This window comes from Jaculus jaculus, chromosome X (assembly GCF_020740685.1).
Source record: "Jaculus jaculus isolate mJacJac1 chromosome X, mJacJac1.mat.Y.cur, whole genome shotgun sequence".
Lineage (NCBI taxonomy): Eukaryota > Metazoa > Chordata > Mammalia > Rodentia > Dipodidae > Jaculus > Jaculus jaculus.
This window is the reverse complement of record NC_059125.1, coordinates 44313648-44331664: the sequence shown is the minus strand read 5'-3', so window position 1 is coordinate 44331664 and position 18017 is coordinate 44313648. Positions and strand designations below refer to the sequence as shown.

Sequence of the window (18017 nt, the reverse complement as noted above, 5' to 3'; positions counted from 1 at the left end):
AGAGACTATCTGAAACAAATAAGGGCATTATGTCATTACCATCAGCAGAAAACCATACTTAAGAAAAGTTTGTTGTACCTAAGACATAGGGCTAATGACCAGAATTTTTTTAAAAAAAAACTGCAATAATTAAATACCAAAAATATGTAAATCAACAAATGGGCTAGTGAAATGAACAGACAGTTCACAAAAGAGGAAATACAAATGGCCAATAAGTACTGAAAATAATGTTCAACATCCCTAGCCATAAAGGAAATACAAATTAAAACCACTCTGAGATACCATCTTAACATAATGGTTATGGTCAAGAAAACTGACAACACATGCAGGCAAAGATGTGGGGAAAGGAAAAATTTATTCACTGTTGGTGGGAGTGTAAACTAGTACAGCCACTATAGATTTTAAGGTGGAGGTTTCTCAAATTATTAGACATAGAACTTTCATGCAACTCAGGCATACTACTCTCTGACATCTATCTGAAGAACTCCACACTCTACTACACTGATACCGATACCATGTTTATTTCCAGTCTATTTACAATACCTAAGAAGTGGGATCAACCTAGATACCTATCAACAGATGAGCAAACATTGAAAATGTAGAATATATACACAATGGAATTCTATTCAACAAGACAAAAAAATAAAAATTATAGGAAAATGGGTGGATGTGAAAGGAATTCTTTTATATGAAGTTACCCAAACTCAGAAAGATGAAAACCACATGTTTTCTCTAAATGGAGATCCTAGTTTACAGTATCTGTAAGAATGTATAGGGGTTACATGTAGGTACAACATATAATGGTAGAATAGTAACCAAGAGTATTAACAGATGGGTAGGAAGTGGGTGAGTGAAAGAGACACACATGACATGTATACAGAAGGGAAAGATGCTGGGACAGGGAAAATGGTGCAAGAGGGGTTTAGGGAGAGAAGGGTTGGGACCAGAATAAACTAAAAGAAATTGTTTTTGAAAAATGCTAGAATTGGGTTGGAGACATGGCTTAAGCTCTTGCCTGTGTAGCCTAAGGACCCCAGTTTGAGGTTTGATTCCCCAGGACTAACATAAGCCAGATGCAGAAGGTGGCACATGCATCTGGAGTTCATTTGTAGTTGCTGGAGGCCCAGGTGCACCCATTCTCTCTCTCTCTCTCCCTGTCTCTCCCTCTCTCTCTCTGCGAGTGTGTGTACACCTCTCTCTCTCTCTCTCTCCCACCCTCCCTCCCTCCCTCCCTCTCTCTCTCTCTCTCCCTCCCTCCCTCCCTCCCTCCCTCCCTCCCTCTTTCTCTCTCTGTCTCTCTCAAATAAATAAAGAAAAATAAACAAACAAAAAAATGTTTAAAAAGAAAATGCTATAATTAAAGACACCTAAATCACTATGAGTCAACTCTAAAAGTAAAGTAATAATAGCCTATCCAGGCATGGTGGTGCATGCTGTTAATTCCAGCACTGGGGAGGCAAAGATCAGAGGCCACCCTAAGACTACATAGTGAGTTCAAGATCAGCCTGTGCTAGAGAGAGACCCTACTTTGAAACACCAAAAAATAAAAAATAAAAATAAATAAATAAGGACTTTCTTTTCAAAGGCATATATAGAGTTCAGAAAGCCAACTACAAATGGGAAATTACATGAAGCTTCCAACGTCAAGCGGCTACTGCCACCCAGAAGCTTGGAAGGGTAAAGAAAGAGAAGGGTTCCAGAGCATAAGGAAACATTGGCCCTGGAACAGGGCTGTCTCTGAAGAGCTGTGAGACTGCACACCCCCCCCACCCAACCTGTTGTGTGGTAAGATGAGAGAAGAAGTAAAATCAATTTGACCTACCTTTGGCCTTTCTGCTGGTGCCTTCCATTGGCCTTAGGTAGCCAGAGCTAAAAGCACCCCAGTAGATACAATCCATAAAAGTCAGAGTCTCAATCTGTAGGGCAAATTGGAAAATGGCAGAAATGGATATTGACTGGAGGGTTAGGATGTTAAATACAGCATAGTTCAATAGAGGGAAAGCAGGATTAATGTGTTCTTGTGATGGCAAAGTGGGCTTGGGTTTCTCAGGAACCATGGTTTCTACTTCCATTAGTTCTTCTTTGAATGTACTACTTGCTCTGGTTTGCTAACTATCTCAGTTTTAAACTCAGTCTACCACATTTCAGTCTACACTGAATACTGGCCCATCCCTAAGTCTCTGTCAAGTATTTTATTCTGCCTACTGGGGTAGCAGTCCACCACAAACCTCAACTGAAGGGTTCTTCATCCTGTCACACAGAGGAAATGCATGGATACAAAACTACAAATTTATAGTTGTAGAAATTGAGGTCTGACAGTACCACAAGGCAAAAGCAGAGATCGTCCTCACTCCAGCCTGCTATGCCTCATTTGCTGACTCACTAAAGCAGAGAAGTAGCTTCAGGTATGGTTGTTCAAAGCAGGAAGAATCAGTACAGTTGCTAAACTTCAAGGCCTTTTCAAAACCTAGTGCTCCCTAGTGGGTCGACTGAGGGCTCTATAGCAATCACATCACCAATCTATCTCTGTGACTGTACAATCCTACCATCCTCATTTTCTTATTGGTATATAACCTTGAAGCCCCCAATAAACCTATACACAACCTCATAAGTTGCCAGGGAACTCATTCTAAGCTTTAATGAAGATGTTACCTTAACTCCTCTAAATTTCCCCTCACTCAATGAAGCCTAGCCAAAAAACAGATGGAGGAACCCCAATAGTGAGGCTTATGTTCATTTTGTTTCTCCTTATTTTGTTTTGGGAAAAAGTGGTTCAGATATCATTTACTTCCCCTGGGCCATTTTGTTTTCATTTTCTGCTACTATAATAAAATACTCAAGGTTTGGTAATTTCTATATAAAGGAAAGAGATTTATAGTTCATAGTCTTGGAAGATGAAATTCCAAGACCAAGTGCAACTTGGAAGATGAAACTCCAAGGCTAAATACAAGTGTAGCTTGTGGTTAGTACAACCCAAACCCTTTGGCCTGGCTATATGACAACATGGCAGAGAAACAGAAAAAGAACCAGGTGTGTACAGAAGGAGCTAAATGGAATGGTAGGCCTTGCCTTGTAAGAACCTGCTCTTGAGAAAACTAACTCCAAGAGACCAGCATTAATTCCTTCCAAGGGTGGCCCCACTCTCATTTAATTACCTGCCACTAAGCCCCAAACTAGGGACAAAGCCTCCAGCACATGACCCCTGAAGACACCTAAGCAAATCTGATCATTAACAAGTGTATTCTTCTAGAACTGAGCATAAGACTTACAGGGTTGCTGTTTGTGCCTTGGTGTGTTTTATTTCTACTCTGATTCCTTAAGGATACTAGACTGTAACATTAAATAAACTTTAAAACTAGGGCACAAACTATAGTCTGTCCTACAAGGCTATTGTACTGATGTACCACCAAGTTCTATGAGCATGATTATATATTACTCCCTTCCCATTTCTTAACACTAGTATGCACACGTTCATGTGTGCATTCAGACAAAACTGCAACAAATTTCTAGACATTTGGTTATCATAAGTAAGCAAGAGTAAGATCATGTACTCAAGAACAGACTAGAAACTCACATCAATATTAGTAAAATATTAATTCCCTTTAAAAATTTAATTTCCTGTACTCAGCTCTAGTCTAGAAATCTGAGCTTTCAAGTGAAGAGTACCACTCTTGGGCTTTGGCAGCTTTTTAACCCCTTTAGAAGCCATCCAATATTGGGCAAATTGTTTAACTTCTCTGATCTTTATTTTCTTCCTTTGTGAAATAATGACAATAGTGTCTGCCCCACAGTGTTGTCCTAATGGTGACATGAGTTGGCAGACAGCTGGTCTCATTGTGTTTAAGTCACATTTACTCCAAGCCCTCAGAGCTATCCATGAGTGAGAACAAAATAGAAGGTCCAATTCCATTTATAAACACAGAAGTTAGATGTTCTGGACCTAAGATTCTCAGTCTCCCACAGCTAGGCAAAATTCAAAGGGAAATGGAAATGTGTGATTCCTAAGGGGAAGATGCAATAGCAGAGCTCAGTTAGCCCTTAGAAATGATCTCATCTCCAATGTTTAGGAGGAAATGAGGCTCAGAAAGATTAACTTATGTGCCTGAGCCATTTACTTCTAAGCAGGTTTGAAAACTTCTTTTTCTATCAATATATCATTCTTTAGGCAAATTGTCTGCACGCGGTGTATACTGTATTACCCCATCTAGATCCTCTTCTCAGGGACAATGCTCCCATCCCCAGCTGCTTGGAATATCAGCTTCAGGCAGCTCACAGCTGTGTCCTTTAGTGTGCAGTGTCCTTGGCTAAGGAAACAGGCCTGACCAAGTTTAAAACCCCTCCAGGGACAACAGTGTCTGATTTGGAAATTCAAAGGCCTGGCACTGTCAACCTTAATTTTAAACAACTCAAAGGCATTCCCAAATCCAGTGCTTCCCGAGGCCTCTCTAGAAATCACATTACAGGACTACTTCTCTGTACAATCCTTCCTTCCTCATTTCCATTTTGGTGTATTTCCTTGAAACCCCCAATAGGTCTTTTACAAACCACTCTGACTCATTTTCAGTTTCCAGGGAACTCAGTATAAAGTACAGACTTAAACTGTGAGTGATAGAAACACAAGACCCCCAAACCCAAACCTTTCTTCAAATATGTTAATTGAATAAGTGTAAAATGTGTCTATCAGAAGTAGAATAGACAGAATTGGTAATGGAGTGCTATGGGGGAGGGTTAAAATCCAAGAAATGAGAAAAATGATAATCAAAGTGTTCCTTGCTCCCTAGTATGGTTGGAACTTTTACAATCATTAAAAGGATTTCTGCATGTGGTAACAGTGTATAAAGGATTTAATGCTCAGCAGGGTGCTCAAGTACGACATAAGATGGGAATAAAAATAATAACAGCTAACAGTAATAATAACAGCTATATATACAGTGCTTTCTATGTTTCATGAATTGTTCTTTATACTTATTAATTCATGTTAACTTTTCAAAGTAATCCTATTCAATAATCACAAGTATTATTGTTGAGATAAGGAAAATAAGGCATAAAAAAACCAATAACTTGCCTCACTTCCAGCCACTAGTGAACTTGGTTCTTATCTAATTCTTACTTTCCATGGGTGTTATTCACAATTATTATGCCTTAAAGTGGGGGGGGGGTAAACTATTGCATTCATGTAGAATAGATGTCATTGAAGTTCAGTCAGTCTCTAATTCAGAAGTCATTAGCCCCTAAAACCATACTAGTAATACTAGTAATGTCATCATCAATCCCCATTTTCAATATCAAATAACATCAACTACTTAGGAGTTAGAGAGATAGCACAGTTGGTAAAATGTTTGCCTTGAAAGCATAAGGACCTGAGTTAAATCCTCAGAAGCAACATAAGAATTCCTGGTGTGTTGACATGGATGTGTAATCCCAATGCTGGAGAGATAGAGACAGGAGGCTCTCTGGATATCACTGACTAACCAGTTTAGCCTAGTTAATGAGTGCCATGTATGTGAAAGACTTTGTCTCAAAAGAAGGGTGGACAGCAGCATGGGGAGGAGTACTTTGTAGCACTGTCCTCTGAACATGAACTGAGCAGCATATTCATAACCTCACAATGGATGTCATTACCTTCACAAGACCTGCATGATGTAGAGCCCAGCAATATTTTGATATAGAGGATATAGAGGAGGACAAAATAATGAGATAACAAAATAGAAGGACTACTTGGAATGAGGAAGGTATTCAATGGAATGGGAGAGTGAGGGGGGAAAAGAGGGTAATGCGAGGAGAATGTGATCAACTTTAATATGTTCATGTATTAAAATTCTTAATTAAGATAATGAGTAGATGGTACCTGATAGACAACACCTGGGGCTATCCTCTAGCTTCCACATGCACACATGTACATCTACGCACCTACACATACACACACACACACACACACACACACACACACACACACTCAAGATTGACTACTTGATAACTGATAAACACCTTTTACTTATTACAAACCCTAGACGATTTAGCTAACATTTATTTGATATGTAAATATCTTATTTTATAATACAATAATATTCTGTTTCAAAAAACCATTTGAGGTCCAAAGTTCAGGTCACTAACAGAGATAATGAATATCTTGATGCCACTGTTGAAATGATCACTTTGCATTAAAGCCTTCTATGTGATTTGGGGACCCACTAATAATTGACAATAATCCCCAGAAAGTCCTGCAAACAGTCACCATCAGTCAAAGAATATCCATTCCAGTGAGGAATGGTTGGTTCATTTGTCATATACATCAGTTCACTTAATCAAAGCTTTGTGTATTAATTTCTGCTGAGAATCACTATTAAGCCAGAATTTGATGGCTTAATGGCATATTATTCCAACTCCTGTTGTTCCTGTTATCAATTTGGGGTAAGCATGTATTTGATAAATGTCTGGAGCCAACTGTACATATACTTGAGTACCTTAATGACCAAAAGGTCAAAGGTACTATGCTACAGCACACTGTACATAGCACTTATCTGTGACTCTATAACAAACCACTCCAAAAATCTAATGATTTAAAACAATTAATAATTTTTAATTTTACTCTTGAATCTGAAATTTGAGAAGGGCTAGACATAGCTGGCTCCTCTAGTAAACATGTTATGCAGCATCAACTGGGGTAGCTCAAGTGGAGGAAGGAGGAATCAACATCAAAATGATTCACACACACCTGGCTGATGACTTGACATGACTATCAGTGTAAAGCACAAGTAGTGCTGGGGACCTGGAACTCAGTTTCTTTCCACATAGTATGTGGGCTTCTTTGTGAGTATGGTTGCCAAGTTTCAAATATGAACATTCTAAAACACACAAAGTAGTTTTCATTTTCTTAGTCTGGGCCTGAAAATTTACATGGTATCACCTCCACTATGTTATATTTGACCTTCAGACCCAAAGTCCAGATTCAAAAGCAAACATAAACCCTACCACACCAATTGATGGGGGAAGAGGCAGAGACTATTTAGGTAACGTTGGTTTTTGTTTTGTTTTGTTTGGATTTTGGGGATTGACAGAATGACAAACTGAGAAGAAAACAGTTTAGGATAGAGAAGTTATTTCCCAAGAACAGACAGCAAAATCATTGTAGAACCAAACCTAAAACACAAATCTTCATTTGTAGCTTTTTTATGATACCAAAAATAAGCATTCTACTCAAATTCCTCTGATAAGGCAATCCACTAACATTCTGAGGGTAGCTTTTCAACAATTGCAACTAGTTGCAGGTGAATAAATTCCTTGACAGTCTAAGACTCTGAACACTAGGTTAGGTCAATGACTTCATAGAAAATTGTAATAATAAACTGTAATAATATGAGCATAGTCATTAAAAAATAATGACATTCTGACTAACTTTTATCAGGCAACACAATGGTGCAGGGACATATGAATGTACAAGAACCAGTTATTACCCTCCTAGGGTGTATAGGCTCATAGAAGCTATATGAAGTTAACTAAGAAAGTATAATGGGCATTGATTGAGATACAATGTAAGTTTATATTATTATGAAAGTGCATAGAAGGAAAAGCCAACCTTTGCTTGGAGGTCTAGAAATGCTTCCCAAATGTTATGATATGTAGACCCAAACCAGAAGGTTATGTGAATATAATGATAAGAATATACCAGACCAAGGGAGAAACACTTATAAAGATATGTTAAGCATGAGACTAAGTCATTTAGAAGACTTAGTAAATTAAAACTATCACAATAAAGCCAGGCATGGTGGGACTCACCTTTAATCCCAGCACTCAAGAGGCAGAGGTAGGAGGATCACCATGAGTTCGAGGCCACCCTGAGACTATACAATGAATTCCAGGTCAGCCTGGGCTAGAGTGAGACCCTACCCCAAAAAAAGGAAAAATAAATAAATAAATAAATAAATAAAAATAGAAACTATCACAATATTTGATGTATAGTAGATTCCCAATAGCAAATAGTTGAATTTAAAATATGTAAATGAGGACTGGAGAGATAGCTTAGCAGTTAAGGCAATTGCTTGTGAAGCCTAAGGACCCAGGTTTGATTCTCCAGGTTCCATGTAAGCCAGATGCACAATGGTGGCACAGGCATCTGGAGTACATTTGCAGTGGCTAGAAGCCTTGGTGTGCCCATTCTCTCTCCCTCTCTTGTCTCAAATGAATAAATAAATAAATGGGAACTTCCAGTCAAGATGGTATCAACCTAACTGCACCACACCTCCCATGGAAGGAAAGGCAAGGCATTAAAGGTTCACTGGATATTTTAGGGGAGAACAATCTAATAGATTGCCAGTGAGAGGGCGTGGAGGAGCAAAAAAATGGAATTGGATGATTTCCTCTCTCCCAGGTAGCCCAAGAGTCCCACAATTGGCCCCCATCCCCTGCAAGCATCCATCCTAGCCATAGACCCAGCCCCAGGATGCTCCCACACTTACTTCAGGAAAGGGGACCCAGGCCAGCATAGTTCCACTTCCATCACTGTGCAGGAGCAATGTCAGGCCACCCATGCCCACACACAACCTGGGGCCAGATCCAACCTCAGGCATGCTTGCTTCATCCCTCTGCATGCCTTGCAAGGTCAAGCCACTCCAGCTGCCCGCACATGTGTGAGTTTATGCCCTGTCCACCTACCCACATGTGAGCTCAGGCCTGCTGTTCCCATCTGGCCACCACATGCACAAGCACAGGTCAGGTCTGTCCATCTTCCCAGGCAAGCTCAGGCTCTCTTCACCCGCCCACCCACATGGAGCTCAGGCCCACACCTTGAAAGAGGCACCACTTCCCTGCCCATCAAGACCACAGTCCTACTTTCCTGCCCATACACTGTGATGGGCAGACCACAGTGGAAAAGAAATAACATGAAAAATCAAATGCCACTAAATTCACTAAGATCATCCAGTTCTACATTAAATGCCTCTAATCAATGCATAGAAGAGACATTAGGATCAGAACACCAAAACGAAGTTATGAGCAATGCAACCCACCCTGAACAAGCTACTAGTAGAACTTGCAGAAAAGCAGCAAAGGACAAATAATCATGTATATGTTGCCACCACTAGACTAGACCAAATAAGGAAATAGAAAGGATTCAAAGACAGTTAAAGGATATGAAGGAGAGTAAAAAAAAAAAAAAAAAAAAAAAAGAGGACCTCACAATTCAGCTGTCAGTGCTAAATGAAGGCATAAAGAAAATGCAAGGATGAATTCCAAGAAGCATCAAGGAAATCAGAAAATGGTGTGAAAAGTGAACTTGACAGAGGACTGGAAAGTAGACATAAAAAAGTAGTAGAAAATATAAACCAAATTGAACGAGCCCAAAACTATTTGGAAGCTATCAAGAATAGAATCAACCATGTGGAGGATATAAACTCAGATCTGGAAGACAAGACAGAAGAAACAGTTCAAGAGTTCAAAAGTTTAAATAAGTTCAAAAATTTCTGTGAACAGAACATAAGGGAATTGTGGGATACCCTTAAATATCCTAACATTTGGATCATGAAAATACCAGAAGGGGAAGAAATTCAGACCAAAGGCATGGAGAACTTATTCAACAAAATTATTGAATAAAACATCTCTCAAAATGAAGGCCCATCAAGATAGAAGAAGTTAACAGAACTCCAAACAGTTTGGACAACAGGAGAAACTCTCCAAGATATATTGTTATTAAGAGTCTAAACATTTATATCAAAGAGAATGCCTAAAATCATCTAGGGAAAAACAACACATCACATTTAAGGGTAACCCCATCAGAATTACTTCAGACTTATCAATGGAAATCCTGAAAGCCAGAAGGGCCTGGAATGAAACACTGCAATGTCTAAGAACCTATAAATTCCAACTCAAACTACTCTACCAAACAAAAGTATCCCTCATAGTAGTGGTGAAAGAAAAACTTTGCATGACAAAATTCAGCTTTACAACAATATGAAAACAAAACCAAAGCTACAGAGAGTATTTCAGGAAATTCTCCACACAGAACGATCAAATAATCAACCTCAAATGCTTACAAGAAGCAGATCATAATAACCAAACTCAGAGAAGGCACAAAAAACATCCAAGTCTATGAAAACACCAAACCACATATATCAACTCAATATGGTAGGGATCAAATCAAACATCACAGTCATTACCCTGAATACTAATGGCCTTAATTCACCCATCAAGAGACACAAGCTAACAGAGTGCATAAGAAAATTAGACCCCTCAATCTGTTGTCTTCAAGATACCCACCTAACCACTAAAGACAGACACCTCCTCAGGTGAAAGGGTGGAAAATGATATTCCAAGCAAGTAGTAATAAGACACAAGCAGGTGTAGCTATACTAATATTGGATAAAATAGACTTCAAACCAAAAATAATCAAAAAAGACAAAGAAGGCCACTTCCTAGTTATAAAGGAAACAATCCATCCAAATGATATCACAATCATAAAATTTTATGCATCAAACAGAGGGGCACCCCAGTTCATAGAACAAAACCTACGTGACAATAAAGCAGAAATAACCACCAACACCATCATAGGTGGGGAAATCAATACAACATTATCAGTAATAGATAGATCATCCAAGCAGAATCTCAACAGGGAAGGGAGAGAACTCAAAAAAACCATAGATCACTTAGTCCTAATGGACATCTACAGAACTTTCCATCCCAAATCCATAGACTACACATTCTTCTCAGCAGCCCATGGAACATTCTCTAATATAGATCATATACTGGGTCAAAAAGTCTGCCTCCATATATTTAGGAAGATTGACATAATTCCCTGCATGATACCTGATCACAATGCTATAGTGATGGAAATTAACAACAAAAGACCCACCAAGAATCCCATCAGTTTCTGGAAACTAAACATCACACTTTTAAACAATAGATGGGTAGTGCATGAAATAAAAAATGAAATTTCAAAATTTATAGAAATGAATGACAATGAGAACACTTCATAAGAAAACTTATGGGACACAATGAAGGCAGTCATCAGGTTGAAAAATCATAACACTAATGCCTTCATAACAAAGACAAAGACATCCCAAATCAATAACCTAACCATCCACCTGAAGGCACTGGGAAAACAAGGAGAATCCCACACTAAAGGCTCCAGATAGAAAGAAATACTTGAGATCAGAGCAGGAATTAATGAATTTGAAACTAAGAAAACAATTAACAAATTTGATGAAACAAAGACCTCATTATTTGTAAAAATAAACAAGATTAACAGATTCCTAGCAAATTCGATCAAGCAAGAAAAGATAGACACTTCAAATTAACAAAATTATAAATTAAAAAGGAAAGATCACAACAGACAAGTGAAATTTGGAGAATAATCAGGACTGATTTCAAAAACCTCTACTCCAAAAAACTGGAAAATATGGAGGAAATGGATAAATTCCTGAACATATACCAACTACCAAAGCTAAATTCAGAGCAGATTATTCTCCTAAACAAATCTATCACAGTCATTGAGATTGTAAAGGTAATAAAAATCTCCCCAAAAGAAGAGTCCAGGACCAGAAGTCTTCTCAGCTGAATTCTATCAAACCTTCATGGGAGAACTCAAACCAATCTTTCTCAAACTGTGCCACATAATTGGAGAACAGGGAAATCTCCCAAACTCCTTCTATGAAGCTAGTATTACCCTAATAGCAAAATCAGGCAGAAATGCCAGAAGAAAAGAAAACTGCAGGCCTGTCTTCCTGATGAGCTTAGACACAAAGATCCTGAACAAAATCCTCACAAACTGAATTCAACAACACAGCACTAGCACTATCCAACTTGATCAAATGCTGTTCATCCCAGGAACAAAGAGGTAGTTCAAGATATGGAAATCTGTCAATGTAATACACCACATAAACAAAGTTAAACACAAAAACCATATGATCACTTTGATAGATGAAGAATATAACATCACTTCATGATCAAAACATTGGAGAGAGGGCTGGAGAGATGGCTTAGCGGTTAAGCGCTTGCCTGTGAAGCCTAAGGACCCCAGTTCGAGGCTCGGTTCCCCAGGTCCCACGTTAGCCAGATGCACAAGGGGGCGCACGCGTCTGGAGTTCGTTTGCAGAGGCTGGAAGCCCTGGCGCGCCCATTCTCTCTCTCCCTCTATCTGTCTTTCTCTCTGTGTCTGTCGCTCTCAAATAAATAAGTAAAAAATTAAAAAAAAAACATTGGAGAGTATTGGCATGGATGGTGAGACACTGGAGGAAATACCATTGAGATTAGGAACAAGACAGGGGTGTCTACTCTCACCTCTGCTCTTTGATATGGTACTGCAAATCCTAGCTCAAACAATAACACAGGAGAAATAAATAAAAGGGATACAACTTGGAAAGGAAGAAGTTAAGTTAGCTGTATTCACAGATGACATGATTCTTCTATACATAAGAAACCTGAAAGCCTCCATCCCAAAACTCTTGAAGGTGATTTACTCCTTTAGCAAAGTAGGCAGGATACAAAATCAACACACAAAAATCAGTAGACTTTTTGTATGTAAATGACAAAGATACAGAGAAAGTAGTAAAGGACATGGTCCCATTTTCAATAGCAACAAAAAATACCTTAGAATAACATTAACCAAGGAAGTTAAAGATGCATGCAATGAAAACCTAAAAACACTCAAAAAAGAAATTGAGGAGGACTTGAGAAAATGGAAAGACCTCCCATCCTCCCAGATAGTCAGAATTAACTTTGTGAAAAGGCAATCCTACCAAAGGCGACATACAGATTTAATGTAATTCCAATCAAAATCTCAACATTGTTCTTCACAGAGATAGAAAAATGATTTCAAAATATATAAGGAAATGCAGAAAGCCTTGGATATCGAAGCATATCCTCAGCAAAAGAAATACCTCTGGAGGCATCACCATACCTTATCTAAAGCTATATTACAAAGCCATAGCAATAAAAACAGCATGGTACTGGCATAAAAACAGGAGTATAGACCAATGGAATAGGATCAAGGACCCAGACTTTGGGTCAAACAACTACAGCTATTTGATATTCAACAAAGGCCTAAACATTATAGACTGGAAAAAAGATAGCAACTTCAACAAATGGTGCTGGACAAACTGGATAATTAGATGCAGGAAATTGAAACTTGATCCACACATCTCACCTTGCACAACACTGAAGTCCAAATGGATCAAAGCCTTCAATATAAGACTGGAAACTCAGGTACTACTGGAAGAAAATATAAGAGGAATTTCCATGATATAAGAATGGGAAAAGACTTCATGAACAAAACCCCCAGTAGCACAGGATCTTAAATAATCACTCAACCAATGGGATCTTATGAAGCTGAAAAATTTCTTCACAGAGAAACATACAATAAATAAAGCCAACAGATTACCCACAGAATGGGAGAAAATAGTTGCTGTATATCCAACTGACAGAGGCTTAATATCTAGAATCTACAAAGAACTTAAAAACCTAAATAATAAAAAGTAAAACAATCCACTCACAAAATGGGGGAAAGAATTGGACAGGCAGTTCTCAGAGTAAGAAATACAAATGGCAAATACACACTTAAGAAAATGATCATCATCCCTAATCATCAGGGAAATGCAAATTAAAACAACTATGAGATTCCACCTTACCCTAGTAAGGATAGAAAACATTTAAAAATCAAATGAAAATAAATGCTTTTGAGGCTGTAGAGAAATAGGAGCCTTCATCCACTGTTGGTGGGAATATAAAATGGTACAACCACTTTGGAAAGCAATATCAACACTCCTAAAAAAAGCTGAATATAGGGTTACTAACAGACCCAGTTATTTTCCCTTACTGGGCATGTACCCTAAAAGCTCCACACCTCATTTCAGAGATATTTGGTCAACCATGTTTATACTTCTCAATTTGTAATAGCTAAGAGCTGGAATCAACCCAGATGTGCATCATTAGACGAATGGATAAGCAAGGTGTGGTATATCTACATGATGAAATTCTACAGAGCAGTAAGAAAAAATGACACAATGAAATTTGAAGAAATATGGTCGAACCTAGAACAGATATTTCTCAGTGAACTCACCCAATCACATAAAGATAATTGCCACATAGTCTCATTCATCTACAGCACCTAACCTGAATCTATCTAAGATGTGACATACCTAGCAAGCATCTCGAGGACCAGACAATAGGAAGGGAGAGGAGGGAGGGGAGGGGAGGAGAGGGTGTTGGGGGCACATATCTGGACTCAAATGGCAATGGTACTGTAACATTCTGTATCCTAAAAGACAGACCAAATGGTTGAACCTTCACTAGGCCTTTAGAGGGAACACCTGAGTTACAAGGCCTTGGAGAGGGTCTGATGAAGACTGACCTTAATCTTCTCCTGCTTTTCTCTCTCTCTCTAACTCTTTTATACTACTTATCTTTTTCTTCCACCTTTTCATGGACACTGAGTTGTAACTCCCAGCACTACAAGGTGACTATCATCCACAGTGAGCTTTTGATTAACGAGATCTACAAAGTTTCCTAAAAGAATGATAGATTTCTGTCAGAGTACTTGATGACCCACCAAAGGTTAGTGGTAAGACCCTACTGCTGAAGACACCATATGCTATTGGCATGTAAAATGGAGTGACATAGCTGGAAACTGGAAGAGAGTCAGTCCCATACAGTTAGTGCATTTACTGCCAGATGGTGCTTCATGAGCAACTGGAGGAAAATGACCAATTTCTGTCCATCAGAGTATCTGCTTCTCTTTTTCAGATAGATGCAGATCATAAGGCAAGAACCACCCCATCGTAACTCAAAAGCCCCACAGCTGAAACTAAGTATAATTGGCAAAACAAGCAAGTGTGCTATTTTCTTAGTGAACTTGGTACCAGCACAAGGGTAAAGGAGACATTTCCTCTTACCTATGCCTTATGGCCAACCCCACAATGCATGACCCATATACCCCAACAAAGAGGGTCCAGGTGGAAGGGGGTGAACAGGAAGGAGGATAATAGTGGTACCAACTTGACTGTATTCACTGAATATATTAAATATTAAAACTAACAAAAAATAAAAATAAAATAAATATGTAAATGATTCCTTGGTATTGCTAGTCACTAAGGAAGCATTGATCTTCCTATGTGTTTCTTGGTCCTGATGAAGCACTAGATTATTGGTAAGAAATGCATGGAGACATGGTTAACCCACCCACATGACATCCCTTGCAATGTCACATGTTATCATCTGGTACCATGGATTGTAGATAGCCAAAAAAGTTTAAGTTATTTGCAATTTTGTGGAAGAGGGGCAGAAATGTAAGAGTCACAGGGTCAAAGGGAATATCCAGAGGCTTTGCCCCCCACTGCAATGACTGACTGCTACTCTCACAACTCATAACTGACAACGTCCCCAAAAGAATACTAGCAAGCTGAATGAGAAGGGCCCTTGGGCTGGAGAGATGGCTTAGCGGTTAAGCGCTTGCCTGTGAAGCCTAAGGACCCCGGTTCAAGGCTCGGTTCCCCAGGTCCCACGTTAGCTAGATGCACAAGGGGGCGCACGCGTCTGGAGTTCGTTTGCAGAGGCTGGAAGCCTTTGCGCACCCATTCTCTCTCTCCCTCTGTCTTTCTCTCTGTGTCTGTCGCTCTCAAATAAATAAATTTTAAAAAAATTAAAAAAAAAGAAAAAAGAAAGAGAAGGGCCCTTAATGGGAGGGGCATGGAGAAAAGGAAATGATGGTACCAAGACATGATGTTTCCATACAAAGTTTCTACTTAATAAAATATTGTGCATTTATTAAAAAATATTATTTCTTGCTGCTCCAAACCATGCTAAGGCTATTTTTTCTGTCTGCAAATGCATAATACATGCTAGAAAGGGTGTGACCAAATACTCGTGGTGCAATTATGCAAGTTTTGTTGTCAGAAAAGAATAAATGTTTCTCCTTCCTACAGTAATTGTTAATTATAAGCCAGCAGATATAGCTCTCTCATGGCTTTAATTTTTTCGAACAGCCTCTGTCCTTTCTGAACTCTGCAAGAGGGGTTCTCAAGCGTCTCAGCTGACATTTCCAATTTCCACAAGGAGTTTCCCATGATTACTACCAAGGGTTTCAGAAAACATATATTTGACTTCAAGAAGAGAAATCCTTCCACTGTGTAGCATCCACTTTCCTCCAAGCTATCCACATACTGTTGACTTCTCATCTCTGATCTTCAATTTATTTCTACTAACATTTGAATCAATTATATCTAAGACCCTGAACTAGGTAACTTTAAAGTCATAAGGAAGAATAAGGCACCAGTTGTAAACTGCTTGATGATAAGTACTATGAAGAAAGAAAATTTTGGCCAGGTGTGGTAGCACATGCTTTTAATCCCAGCGCTTGGGAGGCAGGGATAGGAAGATTTGAGGCCAGCCTGAGAGTACATAGTGAATTCCAGGTCAGCCTGGACTAGAGCAAGACCCTACCTTGAAAAAGAAAAGAAAAAAAATATGCAAATGCAAGTTTAGTATCCCTTATCTGAAATGCTTGGAATCAGAAATTTTCAGAGTTGGCTATTTTCAGAATTTGGAATGATTTCATATATACAAAGAGATCGCTTGTGTATGGAATCCAAGTCTAAATATGAAATTGAATGTTTTATATGTATCCTATACACATAGCTTAAATGAACGTTGATATAATAATTTAGGGCACTTGTGTTTTGAAGGTGATCTGTCAGAATTTCCACTTATAGTATCATACAAGTGATCAAAAAGTTCAGGTTTTAAAGCACACATACATTGGTTTCCATTCAGGGATTCCTGGCCCATAATATAACACATGGCAGAATGTAGTGGATGCTTTAAGAAGCAAATGTCATATGTTTCATTTACCTTCATGTTGCTTTGATGAAACAGCCAACCAAAAAGATCTGATGGGAAGAAACGGCTTATTTTGGCTTACAGTCTGCAGAAGAAGTTTCAGAACAATAGCGAAAGGATTGTAGAGCAGAGTCTGGATATCACATCTTGCCACAGCAGCTGAAAGTAGAAAGAGTGAGCTGAGCTCTGGTATGGGAGAAGCTGGGAAATAATACCTCAAAGCCTACCACCAGTAACACATCTCCATCAGCAAGGCTTCACCTCCCAAATTGCTCCATCTGGGAATTGAGTATTCAAAATAAATAAGGCTATGTGGGGACATGGCACATTCAATCTACCATATCATAGTGGCATTCGTTTTTCAGCAAGTAAATCTAAGATCATCATTATGGAAACAGGATCTGACTTGAAACTAAAAGGATAAGTAAATAGGTCTAAATAAAAACAGTTTTCATATGAAAGAATAATCTTATGATCAAATAATTTATTCCTTTTTCCTGAAGCATTCAGAAAAATGAAGCTGGGAAAAAGTAGTCAACTTGATCAATCAACACTATATTAAACCACTGTTATTCATGGGGACAGAGTACATTTCTCTATCTTGTTGAACCTCATTATGACCAACTTTCCTTGATCAATAAAGGTGAGCAAAAGTAAGTTCTAGATAGAGGTTTTGAGGGCTAGCACTTTGAACACCAAGTACTCTTTGCCTCTGCCACATTTAATATTAATGTTCCAGACTGAGGCTGCTCTGCCACTTTGGGTCCCAGAAAGAAGGGCGAGGACCAGTTAGCCCATAGTAGACAAGTATCAGGAATAGAAAACCAACCTATTATACTGTAAAACATCAAAAATATTGAAGTTATTTATTATGACTCAAACCAACACTGAATGTCTTAGTCAGCTAAATGGCAGCAAAGTAAAACAGGGCTCCAAAACAGCGTGGTAAGTAATGATTTGACTGCTAATGCTCAAGACACTGGACCAAGCATTTTATATGCAATCTCATTTTGGTCTCATTATAAAAACTTCACAACATTTAGTTTATTCATCCTTTTATATAGATATAGAAATTCATTAAAGTTACAAAAGAAGCCCAATGTCACATCACAGACAAAAATTTTTGCTGGAGGCCCAATTTTCTCTGTGTAACATAGAATCTGCTCTTTTCATTGTAATGCAATGCCTGTCAAATC

General features: G+C 38.6%; 1 pseudogene; it reads left to right on the top strand.

Annotated features, from left to right (window-relative positions):
• The window catches only part of LOC101603713, a 121074-nt pseudogene extending 104090 nt beyond the window's left edge, over window positions 1–16984 (top strand).
• Window positions 16985–18017: the final 1033 nt, after the last annotated feature.